Here is a 12,453-nt window from a genome sequence, read left to right as displayed (position 1 = left end):
GCGCCATCGGCCCCTCTGGCCATCACCAGTAGGCGGTAGGTATGTTTCTTGCCCAAGGACAACGACAGCTAAAATAGATACACCTTTTTTATATGTATTAAAAACAAACAAACAAACAAAAAAACAACTTTTGTAATGTTACAGATTCCCTCCTGGTTGCTAGACTTCGTTTTGACGTTTATTTAAATAACTTATTTACCGATTGAAAATATAATGACAGCAATATTATTTCATGTTCGAAATATTTTTTAGATTAAATATTAAATTCACAAAAAAATCCTCTTTATGGAGTAAGCATGTTTTCCATGGCTACTTCAAAAAAACCAAACAAACAAACCAAGCTTGAAGTCATGAGCAGGAGTTCATAATAAGTGATGACAGCAGTGTACGCAGAATCTGCCGTTATAGTTAAGAATGGCACCGCATAAGATAAACTTATGCAACTTTTTTTTTTTTTTTTTTGGTGGGGGATGTCACAGCAGATAGTACAAGAAGAAAGTCGAGTCTACGGTAGTGCAAAGTCTACGCTGTGTGTAGACGGTTACGTCTTTTCATTGGCCCGGAGTCTACGGTGAGCATAGACACTGTAGACTCGGGCCGATAGGAGCGCCGAATCCCACTGTAGACGACCAATCGTCTGTTCGGCGGAAGTTGCGTCACCAAAACAACAACAACACGCAGCGGAGGAGCGAAGAAGCCTGAAAGTCCGCTATTTTTTTTGAATGGAAACTGGCATTTCTTCTGTGTTTACCTTGGATTTAGCGGAAATTACACGACGCTGAATAGCGCGTTTAACCCTTTTTCTTTGTGGTAAATGTTAGCCGCCCGCTAGCCGACATCTAATGTATTACGCCCATCTTTTCAGTGGCTACAACTGCTTTCCGTGGCTCGTTACAAACGATCTGAGATATATGAAGTAGTAAGTGTATTTAATGTCATACTAGGCAGATTTACTGCACTGCCATTTACTACACATTTACCCGTGTTTGGCTATTGTCTGTACATCTCGCTCGTTGTAAACTTCCTTTAAGTATGTGTAACATTCACAATTATATTGTTGATGGTAACGTGTATGATTCCAGCCTACCTGATGGGCACTTTTGACTTTTTGTAGTTCAGTTCAGTGATTGACTATCCTGCAGTGCTGTTTTCCTGTATTCATCCACTCATCTCTACATTTACAGAATAAATAGGTTTGTGTATTTCCTAAATATTTCGTTCCTGCTGTTCTTTTGTTTTGTTTTGCACAAAAGGGAAATGCAATCAGGAGCGTTGTCATGAAGCTTTTCCTCAAGCTGCCTCCACTGAGTGAGCAGCGGCGCCCTCTGCAGTTTGTGTGTGGGAGTGCAAAAGCTTACAGCACCTGGTATTCCCAGGCGGTCTCCCATCCAAGTACTGACCAGGCCCGACCCTGCTTAGCTTCCGAGATCAGACGAGATCGGGCGTGTTCTGGGTGGTATGGCCGTAAGCGAGGGAAACCCGCTATAAAAGACCTTTTATACTTGGCAAATGTCACGCACTTTAAAATATAGGATTGTACTAAGCTTCACATGTTACAGCGAAAACATGCAAACCTTTGTTGTGAACTGCAGCTTCAACACTGAGCTGCAAAAATGCTTTTCCCGCGGTAACGTCACCATAATAACACATGTTACTTTCTCACAGCACAGTGTTAAAGTGACACAGAGCACACAGTATGTTAGGACCATTTGGAAGTCCAACATTTTTGTGCTTTGGACAATTCAACTTATATACAGGACATAAAAACCTAAGCATGACTGCGTCATCACAGCATGTATAAAGAGGCTGTTTGTGAAGCAGTCCCTCGCTTACGGCCACACCACCCTGAACGCGCCCGATCTCGTATGATCTCGGAAGCCAAGCTAGGTCGGGCCTGGTCAGTACTTGGATGGGAGACTGCCTGGGAATACCAGGTGCCGTAAGCTTTTGCATTTCAACACACAAATGACAGTTTAAATAGTGAAACGGATCTGAGGCACTCTTTAAGCTCATTTTCCAATAGGATGGTTAGTGAGTCTTGCGCAAAGAGCTCTTCCACTCATGTAGTAATGTCAAATTCTTCAAGCGTTACATCAATATCACTGTACATGCACAGAGCACCTGTAGATGTTTTTGTGCAAACACTCACAATTGTTTATGACGTGAATATTGCTGCATTAAGTATGCATTATAACTGTGCTGTCATGGGCAGCTATTAAAAATAAAAGTAGAAACTAATCAATATGCTTCACTCTAAATTGTTTTTTAAATCCCAATAAATGGGTTACAGTATCTACATGAAGCCCGTTGTCGAGGAAGCCTCTCACTTACGGCCATACCAGCCTGTTCTCATCTGATCTCTGAAGGTAACCAGGGGCGGTCCTGCATAGTCGCGTCACCTTCACCTTGCTCCATGTTAGAAACTCCATGATATCGTGTTCCCTGCTCAGGGTAGCACACTGATGCGCATTTATTCAGTATTCTTCGGGGCCGCAGTCGGCAGCCAATAAGAGTTAAAACTGGTTGCACAAGAGTGTCAGGTTGACACTGTGCACGCTACAAGGTTAACGAGTTCCTCACTATTGAGCCCAGACGGACTAGCCGTAGACATTCTCTACATTTACAGAATAAATAAGTTAGTGTATTTCCTAACAATTTCGTTCCTGCTGTTCTTTTGTTTTGTTTTGCACAAAAGGGAAATGCAATCAGGAGCGTTGTCATGAAGCTTTTCCTCAAGCTGCCTCCACTGAGTGAGCAGCGGCGCCCTCTGCAGTTTGTGTGTGGGAGTGCAAAAGCTTACAGCACCTGGTATTCCCAGGCGGTCTCCCATCCAAGTACTGACCAGGCCCGACCCTGCTTAGCTTCCGAGATCAGACGAGATCGGGCGTGTTCAGGGTGGTATGGCCGTAAGGGAGGGAAACCCGCTATAAAAGACCTTTTATACTTGGCAAATGTCACGCACTTTAAAATATAGGATTGTACTAAGCTTCACATGTTACAGCGAAAACATGCAAACCTTTGTTGTGAACTGCAGCTTCAACACTGAGCTGCAAAAATGCTTTTCCCGCGGTAACGTTACCATAATAACACATGTTACTTTCTCACAGCACAGTGTTAAAGTGACACAGAGCACACAGTATGTTAGGACCATTTGGAAGTCCAACATTTTTGTGCTTTGGACAATTCAACTTATATACAGGACATAAAAACCTAAGCATGACTGCGTCATCACAGCATGTATAAAGAGGCTGTTTGTGAAGCAGTCCCTCGCTTACGGCCACACCACCCTGAACGCGCCCGATCTCGTATGATCTCGGAAGCCAAGCTAGGTCGGGCCTGGTCAGTACTTGGATGGGAGACTGCCTGGGAATACCAGGTGCCGTAAGCTTTTGCATTTCAACACACAAATGACAGTTTAAATAGTGAAACGGATCTGAGGCACTCTTTAAGCTCATTTTCCAATAGGATGGTTAGTGAGTCTTGCGCAAAGAGCTCTTCCACTCATGTAGTAATGTCAAATTCTTCAAGCGTTACATCAATATCACTGTACATGCACAGAGCACCTGTAGATGTTTTTGTGCAAACACTCACAATTGTTTATGACGTGAATATTGCTGCATTAAGTATGCATTATAACTGTGCTGTCATGGGCAGCTATTAAAAATAAAAGTAGAAACTAATCAATATGCTTCACTCTAAATTGTTTTTTAAATCCCAATAAATGGGTTACAGTATCTACATGAAGCCCGTTGTCGAGGAAGCCTCTCACTTACGGCCATACCAGCCTGTTCTCATCTGATCTCTGAAGGTAACCAGGGGCGGTCCTGCATAGTCGCGTCACCTTCACCTTGCTCCATGTTAGAAACTCCATGATATCGTGTTCCCTGCTCAGGGTAGCACACTGATGCGCATTTATTCAGTATTCTTCGGGGCCGCAGTCGGCAGCCAATAAGAGTTAAAACTGGTTGCACAAGAGTGTCAGGTTGACACTGTGCACGCTACAAGGTTAACGAGTTCCTCACTATTGAGCCCAGACGGACTAGCCGTAGACATTCTCTACATTTACAGAATAAATAAGTTAGTGTATTTCCTAAATATTTCGTTCCTGCTGTTCTTTTGTTTTGTTTTGCACAAAAGGGAAATGCAATCAGGAGCGTTGTCATGAAGCTTTTCCTCAAGCTGCCTCCACTGAGTGAGCAGCGGCGCCCTCTGCAGTTTGTGTGTGGGAGTGCAAAAGCTTACAGCACCTGGTATTCCCAGGCGGTCTCCCATCCAAGTACTGACCAGGCCCGACCCTGCTTAGCTTCCGAGATCAGACGAGATCGGGCGTGTTCAGGGTGGTATGGCCGTAAGCGAGGGAAACCCGCTATAAAAGACCTTTTATACTTGGCAAATGTCACGCACTTTAAAATATAGGATTGTACTAAGCTTCACATGTTACAGCGAAAACATGCAAACCTTTGTTGTGAACTGCAGCTTCAACACTGAGCTGCAAAAATGCTTTTCCCGCGGTAACGTCACCATAATAACACATGTTACTTTCTCACAGCACAGTGTTAAAGTGACACAGAGCACACAGTGTGTTAGGACCATTTGAAAGTCCAACATTTTTGTGCTTTGGACAATTCAACTTATATACAGGACATAAAAACCTAAGCATGACTGCGTCATCACAGCATGTATAAAGAGGCTGTTTGTGAAGCAGTCCCTCGCTTACGGCCACACCACCCTGAACGCGCCCGATCTCGTCTGATCTCGGAAGCCAAGCTGGGTCGGGCCTGGTCAGTACTTGGATGGGAGACTGCCTGGGAATACCAGGTGCCGTAAGCTTTTGCATTTCAACACACAAATGACAGTTTAAATAGTGAAACGGATCTGAGGCACTCTTTAAGCTCATTTTCCAATAGGATGGTTAGTGAGTCTTGCGCAAAGAGCTCTTCCACTCATGTAGTAATGTCAAATTCTTCAAGCGTTACATCAGTATCACTGTACATGCACAGAGCACCTGTAGATGTTTTTGTGCAAACACTCACAATTGTTTATGACGTGAATATTGCTGCATTAAGTATGCATTATAACTGTGCTGTCATGGGCAGCTATTAAAAATAAAAGTAGAAACTAATCAATATGCTTCACTCTAAATTGTTTTTTAAATCCCAATAAATGGGTTACAGTATCTACATGAAGCCCGTTGTCGAGGAAGCCTCTCACTTACGGCCATACCAGCCTGTTCTCATCTGATCTCTGAAGGTAACCAGGGGCGGTCCTGCATAGTCGCGTCACCTTCACCTTGCTCCATGTTAGAAACTCCATGATATCGTGTTCCCTGCTCAGGGTAGCACACTGATGCGCATTTATTCAGTATTCTTCGGGGCCGCAGTCGGCAGCCAATAAGAGTTAAAACTGGTTGCACAAGAGTGTCAGGTTGACACTGTGCACGCTACAAGGTTAACGAGTTCCTCACTATTGAGCCCAGACGGACTAGCCGTAGACATTCTCTACATTTACAGAATAAATAAGTTAGTGTATTTCCTAACAATTTCGTTCCTGCTGTTCTTTTGTTTTGTTTTGCACAAAAGGGAAATGCAATCAGGAGCGTTGTCATGAAGCTTTTCCTCAAGCTGCCTCCACTGAGTGAGCAGCGGCGCCCTCTGCAGTTTGTGTGTGGGAGTGCAAAAGCTTACAGCACCTGGTATTCCCAGGCGGTCTCCCATCCAAGTACTGACCAGGCCCGACCCTGCTTAGCTTCCGAGATCAGACGAGATCGGGCGTGTTCAGGGTGGTATGGCCGTAAGCGAGGGAAACCCGCTATAAAAGACCTTTTATACTTGGCAAATGTCACGCACTTTAAAATATAGGATTGTACTAAGCTTCACATGTTACAGCGAAAACATGCAAACCTTTGTTGTGAACTGCAGCTTCAACACTGAGCTGCAAAAATGCTTTTCCCGCGGTAACGTCACCATAATAACACATGTTACTTTCTCACAGCACAGTGTTAAAGTGACACAGAGCACACAGTATGTTAGGACCATTTGGAAGTCCAACATTTTTGTGCTTTGGACAATTCAACTTATATACAGGACATAAAAACCTAAGCATGACTGCGTCATCACAGCATGTATAAAGAGGCTGTTTGTGAAGCAGTCCCTCGCTTACGGCCACACCACCCTGAACGCGCCCGATCTCGTATGATCTCGGAAGCCAAGCTAGGTCGGGCCTGGTCAGTACTTGGATGGGAGACTGCCTGGGAATACCAGGTGCCGTAAGCTTTTGCATTTCAACACACAAATGACAGTTTAAATAGTGAAACGGATCTGAGGCACTCTTTAAGCTCATTTTCCAATAGGATGGTTAGTGAGTCTTGCGCAAAGAGCTCTTCCACTCATGTAGTAATGTCAAATTCTTCAAGCGTTACATCAATATCACTGTACATGCACAGAGCACCTGTAGATGTTTTTGTGCAAACACTCACAATTGTTTATGACGTGAATATTGCTGCATTAAGTATGCATTATAACTGTGCTGTCATGGGCAGCTATTAAAAATAAAAGTAGAAACTAATCAATATGCTTCACTCTAAATTGTTTTTTAAATCCCAATAAATGGGTTACAGTATCTACATGAAGCCCGTTGTCGAGGAAGCCTCTCACTTACGGCCATACCAGCCTGTTCTCATCTGATCTCTGAAGGTAACCAGGGGCGGTCCTGCATAGTCGCGTCACCTTCACCTTGCTCCATGTTAGAAACTCCATGATATCGTGTTCCCTGCTCAGGGTAGCACACTGATGCGCATTTATTCAGTATTCTTCGGGGCCGCAGTCGGCAGCCAATAAGAGTTAAAACTGGTTGCACAAGAGTGTCAGGTTGACACTGTGCCCGCTGCACGCTACAAGGTTAACGAGTTCCTCACTATTGAGCCCAGACGGACTAGCCGTAGACATTCTCTACATTTACAGAATAAATAAGTTAGTGTATTTCCTAAAAATTTCGTTCCTGCTGTTCTTTTGTTTTGTTTTGCACAAAAGGGAAATGCAATCAGGAGCGTTGTCATGAAGCTTTTCCTCAAGCTGCCTCCACTGAGTGAGCAGCGGCGCCCTCTGCAGTTTGTGTGTGGGAGTGCAAAAGCTTACAGCACCTGGTATTCCCAGGCGGTCTCCCATCCAAGTACTGACCAGGCCCGACCCTGCTTAGCTTCCGAGATCAGACGAGATCGGGCGTGTTCAGGGTGGTATGGCCGTAAGCGAGGGAAACCCGCTATAAAAGACCTTTTATACTTGGCAAATGTCACGCACTTTAAGATATAGAATTGTACTAAGCTTCACATGTTACAGCGAAAACATGCAAACCTTTGTTGTGAACTGCAGCTTCAACACTGAGCTGCAAAAATGCTTTTCCCGCGGTAACGTCACCATAATAACACATGTTACTTTCTCACAGCACAGTGTTAAAGTGACACAGAGCACACAGTGTGTTAGGACCATTTGAAAGTCCAACATTTTTGTGCTTTGGACAATTCAACTTATATACAGGACATAAAAACCTAAGCATGACTGCGTCATCACAGCATGTATAAAGAGGCTGTTTGTGAAGCAGTCCCTCGCTTACGGCCACGCCACCCTGAACGCGCCCGATCTCGTATGATCTCGGAAGCCAAGCTGGGTCGGGCCTGGTCAGTACTTGGATGGGAGACTGCCTGGGAATACCAGGTGCCGTAAGCTTTTGCATTTCAACACACAAATGACAGTTTAAATAGTGAAACGGATCTGAGGCACTCTTTAAGCTCATTTTCCAATAGGATGGTTAGTGAGTCTTGCGCAAAGAGCTCTTCCACTCATGTAGTAATGTCAAATTCTTCAAGCGTTACATCAATATCACTGTACATGCACAGAGCACCTGTAGATGTTTTTGTGCAAACACTCACAATTGTTTATGACGTGAATATTGCTGCATTAAGTATGCATTATAACTGTGCTGTCATGGGCAGCTATTAAAAATAAAAGTAGAAACTAATCAATATGCTTCACTCTAAATTGTTTTTTAAATCCCAATAAATGGGTTACAGTATCTACATGAAGCCCGTTGTCGAGGAAGCCTCTCACTTACGGCCATACCAGCCTGTTCTCATCTGATCTCTGAAGGTAACCAGGGGCGGTCCTGCATAGTCGCGTCACCTTCACCTTGCTCCATGTTAGAAACTCCATGATATCGTGTTCCCTGCTCAGGGTAGCACACTGATGCGCATTTATTCAGTATTCTTCGGGGCCGCAGTCGGCAGCCAATAAGAGTTAAAACTGGTTGCACAAGAGTGTCAGGTTGACACTGTGCCCGCTGCACGCTACAAGGTTAACGAGTTCCTCACTATTGAGCCCAGACGGACTAGCCGTAGACATTCTCTACATTTACAGAATAAATAAGTTAGTGTATTTCCTAACAATTTCGTTCCTGCTGTTCTTTTGTTTTGTTTTGCACAAAAGGGAAATGCAATCAGGAGCGTTGTCATGAAGCTTTTCCTCAAGCTGCCTCCACTGAGTGAGCAGCGGCGCCCTCTGCAGTTTGTGTGTGGGAGTGCAAAAGCTTACAGCACCTGGTATTCCCAGGCGGTCTCCCATCCAAGTACTGACCAGGCCCGACCCTGCTTAGCTTCCGAGATCAGACGAGATCGGGCGTGTTCAGGGTGGTATGGCCGTAAGCGAGGGAAACCCGCTATAAAAGACCTTTTATACTTGGCAAATGTCACGCACTTTAAGATATAGAATTGTACTAAGCTTCACATGTTACAGCGAAAACATGCAAACCTTTGTTGTGAACTGCAGCTTCAACACTGAGCTGCAAAAATGCTTTTCCCGCGGTAACGTCACCATAATAACACATGTTACTTTCTCACAGCACAGTGTTAAAGTGACACAGAGCACACAGTGTGTTAGGACCATTTGAAAGTCCAACATTTTTGTGCTTTGGACAATTCAACTTATATACAGGACATAAAAACCTAAGCATGACTGCGTCATCACAGCATGTATAAAGAGGCTGTTTGTGAAGCAGTCCCTCGCTTACGGCCACGCCACCCTGAACGCGCCCGATCTCGTATGATCTCGGAAGCCAAGCTGGGTCGGGCCTGGTCAGTACTTGGATGGGAGACTGCCTGGGAATACCAGGTGCCGTAAGCTTTTGCATTTCAACACACAAATGACAGTTTAAATAGTGAAACGGATCTGAGGCACTCTTTAAGCTCATTTTCCAATAGGATGGTTAGTGAGTCTTGCGCAAAGAGCTCTTCCACTCATGTAGTAATGTCAAATTCTTCAAGCGTTACATCAGTATCACTGTACATGCACAGAGCACCTGTAGATGTTTTTGTGCAAACACTCACAATTGTTTATGACGTGAATATTGCTGCATTAAGTATGCATTATAACTGTGCTGTCATGGGCAGCTATTAAAAATAAAAGTAGAAACTAATCAATATGCTTCACTCTAAATTGTTTTTTAAATCCCAATAAATGGGTTACAGTATCTACATGAAGCCCGTTGTCGAGGAAGCCTCTCACTTACGGCCATACCAGCCTGTTCTCATCTGATCTCTGAAGGTAACCAGGGGCGGTCCTGCATAGTCGCGTCACCTTCACCTTGCTCCATGTTAGAAACTCCATGATATCGTGTTCCCTGCTCAGGGTAGCACACTGATGCGCATTTATTCAGTATTCTTCGGGGCCGCAGTCGGCAGCCAATAAGAGTTAAAACTGGTTGCACAAGAGTGTCAGGTTGACACTGTGCACGCTACAAGGTTAACGAGTTCCTCACTATTGAGCCCAGACGGACTAGCCGTAGACATTCTCTACATTTACAGAATAAATAAGTTAGTGTATTTCCTAAAAATTTCGTTCCTGCTGTTCTTTTGTTTTGTTTTGCACAAAAGGGAAATGCAATCAGGAGCGTTGTCATGAAGCTTTTCCTCAAGCTGCCTCCACTGAGTGAGCAGCGGCGCCCTCTGCAGTTTGTGTGTGGGAGTGCAAAAGCTTACAGCACCTGGTATTCCCAGGCGGTCTCCCATCCAAGTACTGACCAGGCCCGACCCTGCTTAGCTTCCGAGATCAGACGAGATCGGGCGTGTTCAGGGTGGTATGGCCGTAAGCGAGGGAAACCCGCTATAAAAGACCTTTTATACTTGGCAAATGTCACGCACTTTAAAATATAGGATTGTACTAAGCTTCACATGTTACAGCGAAAACATGCAAACCTTTGTTGTGAACTGCAGCTTCAACACTGAGCTGCAAAAATGCTTTTCCCGCGGTAACGTCACCATAATAACACATGTTACTTTCTCACAGCACAGTGTTAAAGTGACACAGAGCACACAGTGTGTTAGGACCATTTGAAAGTCCAACATTTTTGTGCTTTGGACAATTCAACTTATATACAGGACATAAAAACCTAAGCATGACTGCGTCATCACAGCATGTATAAAGAGGCTGTTTGTGAAGCAGTCCCTCGCTTACGGCCACACCACCCTCAACGCGCCCGATCTCGTCTGATCTCGGAAGCCAAGCTGGGTCGGGCCTGGTCAGTACTTGGATGGGAGACTGCCTGGGAATACCAGGTGCCGTAAGCTTTTGCATTTCAACACACAAATGACAGTTTAAATAGTGAAACGGATCTGAGGCACTCTTTAAGCTCATTTTCCAATAGGATGGTTAGTGAGTCTTGCGCAAAGAGCTCTTCCACTCATGTAGTAATGTCAAATTCTTCAAGCGTTACATCAGTATCACTGTACATGCACAGAGCACCTGTAGATGTTTTTGTGCAAACACTCACAATTGTTTATGACGTGAATATTGCTGCATTAAGTATGCATTATAACTGTGCTGTCATGGGCAGCTATTAAAAATAAAAGTAGAAACTAATCAATATGCTTCACTCTAAATTGTTTTTTAAATCCCAATAAATGGGTTACAGTATCTACATGAAGCCCGTTGTCGAGGAAGCCTCTCACTTACGGCCATACCAGCCTGTTCTCATCTGATCTCTGAAGGTAACCAGGGGCGGTCCTGCATAGTCGCGTCACCTTCACCTTGCTCCATGTTAGAAACTCCATGATATCGTGTTCCCTGCTCAGGGTAGCACACTGATGCGCATTTATTCAGTATTCTTCGGGGCCGCAGTCGGCAGCCAATAAGAGTTAAAACTGGTTGCACAAGAGTGTCAGGTTGACACTGTGCACGCTACAAGGTTAACGAGTTCCTCACTATTGAGCCCAGACGGACTAGCCGTAGACATTCTCTACATTTACAGAATAAATAAGTTAGTGTATTTCCTAACAATTTCGTTCCTGCTGTTCTTTTGTTTTGTTTTGCACAAAAGGGAAATGCAATCAGGAGCGTTGTCATGAAGCTTTTCCTCAAGCTGCCTCCACTGAGTGAGCAGCGGCGCCCTCTGCAGTTTGTGTGTGGGAGTGCAAAAGCTTACAGCACCTGGTATTCCCAGGCGGTCTCCCATCCAAGTACTGACCAGGCCCGACCCTGCTTAGCTTCCGAGATCAGACGAGATCGGGCGTGTTCAGGGTGGTATGGCCGTAAGCGAGGGAAACCCGCTATAAAAGACCTTTTATACTTGGCAAATGTCACGCACTTTAAAATATAGGATTGTACTAAGCTTCACATGTTACAGCGAAAACATGCAAACCTTTGTTGTGAACTGCAGCTTCAACACTGAGCTGCAAAAATGCTTTTCCCGCGGTAACGTCACCATAATAACACATGTTACTTTCTCACAGCACAGTGTTAAAGTGACACAGAGCACACAGTGTGTTAGGACCATTTGAAAGTCCAACATTTTTGTGCTTTGGACAATTCAACTTATATACAGGACATAAAAACCTAAGCATGACTGCGTCATCACAGCATGTATAAAGAGGCTGTTTGTGAAGCAGTCCCTCGCTTACGGCCACACCACCCTCAACGCGCCCGATCTCGTCTGATCTCGGAAGCCAAGCTGGGTCGGGCCTGGTCAGTACTTGGATGGGAGACTGCCTGGGAATACCAGGTGCCGTAAGCTTTTGCATTTCAACACACAAATGACAGTTTAAATAGTGAAACGGATCTGAGGCACTCTTTAAGCTCATTTTCCAATAGGATGGTTAGTGAGTCTTGCGCAAAGAGCTCTTCCACTCATGTAGTAATGTCAAATTCTTCAAGCGTTACATCAGTATCACTGTACATGCACAGAGCACCTGTAGATGTTTTTGTGCAAACACTCACAATTGTTTATGACGTGAATATTGCTGCATTAAGTATGCATTATAACTGTGCTGTCATGGGCAGCTATTAAAAATAAAAGTAGAAACTAATCAATATGCTTCACTCTAAATTGTTTTTTAAATCCCAATAAATGGGTTACAGTATCTACATGAAGCCCGTTGTCGAGGAAGCCTCTCACTTACGGCCATACCAGCCT

General features: G+C 44.4%; 11 non-coding genes and 5 pseudogenes across 11 annotated transcripts; 8 read left to right on the top strand and 8 right to left on the bottom strand.

The window, feature by feature from the left end:
* Positions 1–1,351: 1,351 nt before the first annotated feature.
* LOC147302696 (5S ribosomal RNA) lies at positions 1,352–1,470 on the bottom strand. Its single transcript, XR_015127407.1, has one exon. It is a non-coding gene; the product is annotated as a 5S ribosomal RNA (ribosomal RNA).
* Positions 1,471–1,827: 357 nt separating this feature from the next.
* On the top strand, positions 1,828–1,946 carry LOC147302695 (5S ribosomal RNA; annotated as a pseudogene).
* Positions 1,947–2,793: 847 nt separating this feature from the next.
* Positions 2,794–2,912, bottom strand: LOC147302694 (5S ribosomal RNA). Its single transcript, XR_015127408.1, has one exon. It is a non-coding gene; the product is annotated as a 5S ribosomal RNA (ribosomal RNA).
* Positions 2,913–3,269: 357 nt separating this feature from the next.
* LOC147302693 (5S ribosomal RNA) lies at positions 3,270–3,388 on the top strand (annotated as a pseudogene).
* Positions 3,389–4,235: 847 nt separating this feature from the next.
* Positions 4,236–4,354, bottom strand: LOC147302692 (5S ribosomal RNA). Its single transcript, XR_015127396.1, has one exon. It is a non-coding gene; the product is annotated as a 5S ribosomal RNA (ribosomal RNA).
* A 357-nt stretch (positions 4,355–4,711) lies between these two features.
* Positions 4,712–4,830, top strand: LOC147302691 (5S ribosomal RNA). The gene has a single exon (XR_015127427.1). It is a non-coding gene; the product is annotated as a 5S ribosomal RNA (ribosomal RNA).
* Positions 4,831–5,677: 847 nt separating this feature from the next.
* LOC147302690 (5S ribosomal RNA) lies at positions 5,678–5,796 on the bottom strand. Its single transcript, XR_015127395.1, has one exon. It is a non-coding gene; the product is annotated as a 5S ribosomal RNA (ribosomal RNA).
* Positions 5,797–6,153: 357 nt separating this feature from the next.
* Positions 6,154–6,272, top strand: LOC147302689 (5S ribosomal RNA; annotated as a pseudogene).
* Positions 6,273–7,126: 854 nt separating this feature from the next.
* LOC147302688 (5S ribosomal RNA) lies at positions 7,127–7,245 on the bottom strand. The gene has a single exon (XR_015127394.1). It is a non-coding gene; the product is annotated as a 5S ribosomal RNA (ribosomal RNA).
* A 357-nt stretch (positions 7,246–7,602) lies between these two features.
* Positions 7,603–7,721, top strand: LOC147302687 (5S ribosomal RNA). Its single transcript, XR_015127447.1, has one exon. It is a non-coding gene; the product is annotated as a 5S ribosomal RNA (ribosomal RNA).
* An 854-nt stretch (positions 7,722–8,575) lies between these two features.
* LOC147302686 (5S ribosomal RNA) lies at positions 8,576–8,694 on the bottom strand. Its single transcript, XR_015127392.1, has one exon. It is a non-coding gene; the product is annotated as a 5S ribosomal RNA (ribosomal RNA).
* A 357-nt stretch (positions 8,695–9,051) lies between these two features.
* Positions 9,052–9,170, top strand: LOC147302685 (5S ribosomal RNA). Its single transcript, XR_015127446.1, has one exon. It is a non-coding gene; the product is annotated as a 5S ribosomal RNA (ribosomal RNA).
* An 847-nt stretch (positions 9,171–10,017) lies between these two features.
* Positions 10,018–10,136, bottom strand: LOC147302684 (5S ribosomal RNA). Its single transcript, XR_015127391.1, has one exon. It is a non-coding gene; the product is annotated as a 5S ribosomal RNA (ribosomal RNA).
* Positions 10,137–10,493: 357 nt separating this feature from the next.
* On the top strand, positions 10,494–10,612 carry LOC147302683 (5S ribosomal RNA; annotated as a pseudogene).
* Positions 10,613–11,459: 847 nt separating this feature from the next.
* On the bottom strand, positions 11,460–11,578 carry LOC147302682 (5S ribosomal RNA). Its single transcript, XR_015127390.1, has one exon. It is a non-coding gene; the product is annotated as a 5S ribosomal RNA (ribosomal RNA).
* Positions 11,579–11,935: 357 nt separating this feature from the next.
* On the top strand, positions 11,936–12,054 carry LOC147302681 (5S ribosomal RNA; annotated as a pseudogene).
* Positions 12,055–12,453: the final 399 nt, after the last annotated feature.

The sequence above is a fragment of the Aulonocara sp. 'chitande type north' Nkhata Bay genome, linkage group LG23, assembly GCF_057382095.1.
Source record: "Aulonocara sp. 'chitande type north' Nkhata Bay isolate Kocher_YH1m ecotype deep benthic linkage group LG23, A_spYH_male_GT1.1, whole genome shotgun sequence".
NCBI classification, from domain to species: domain Eukaryota; kingdom Metazoa; phylum Chordata; class Actinopteri; order Cichliformes; family Cichlidae; genus Aulonocara; species Aulonocara sp. 'chitande type north' Nkhata Bay.
Note: the sequence above shows the minus strand (reverse complement) of the source record. Positions and strands in the feature narration are given on the sequence as shown.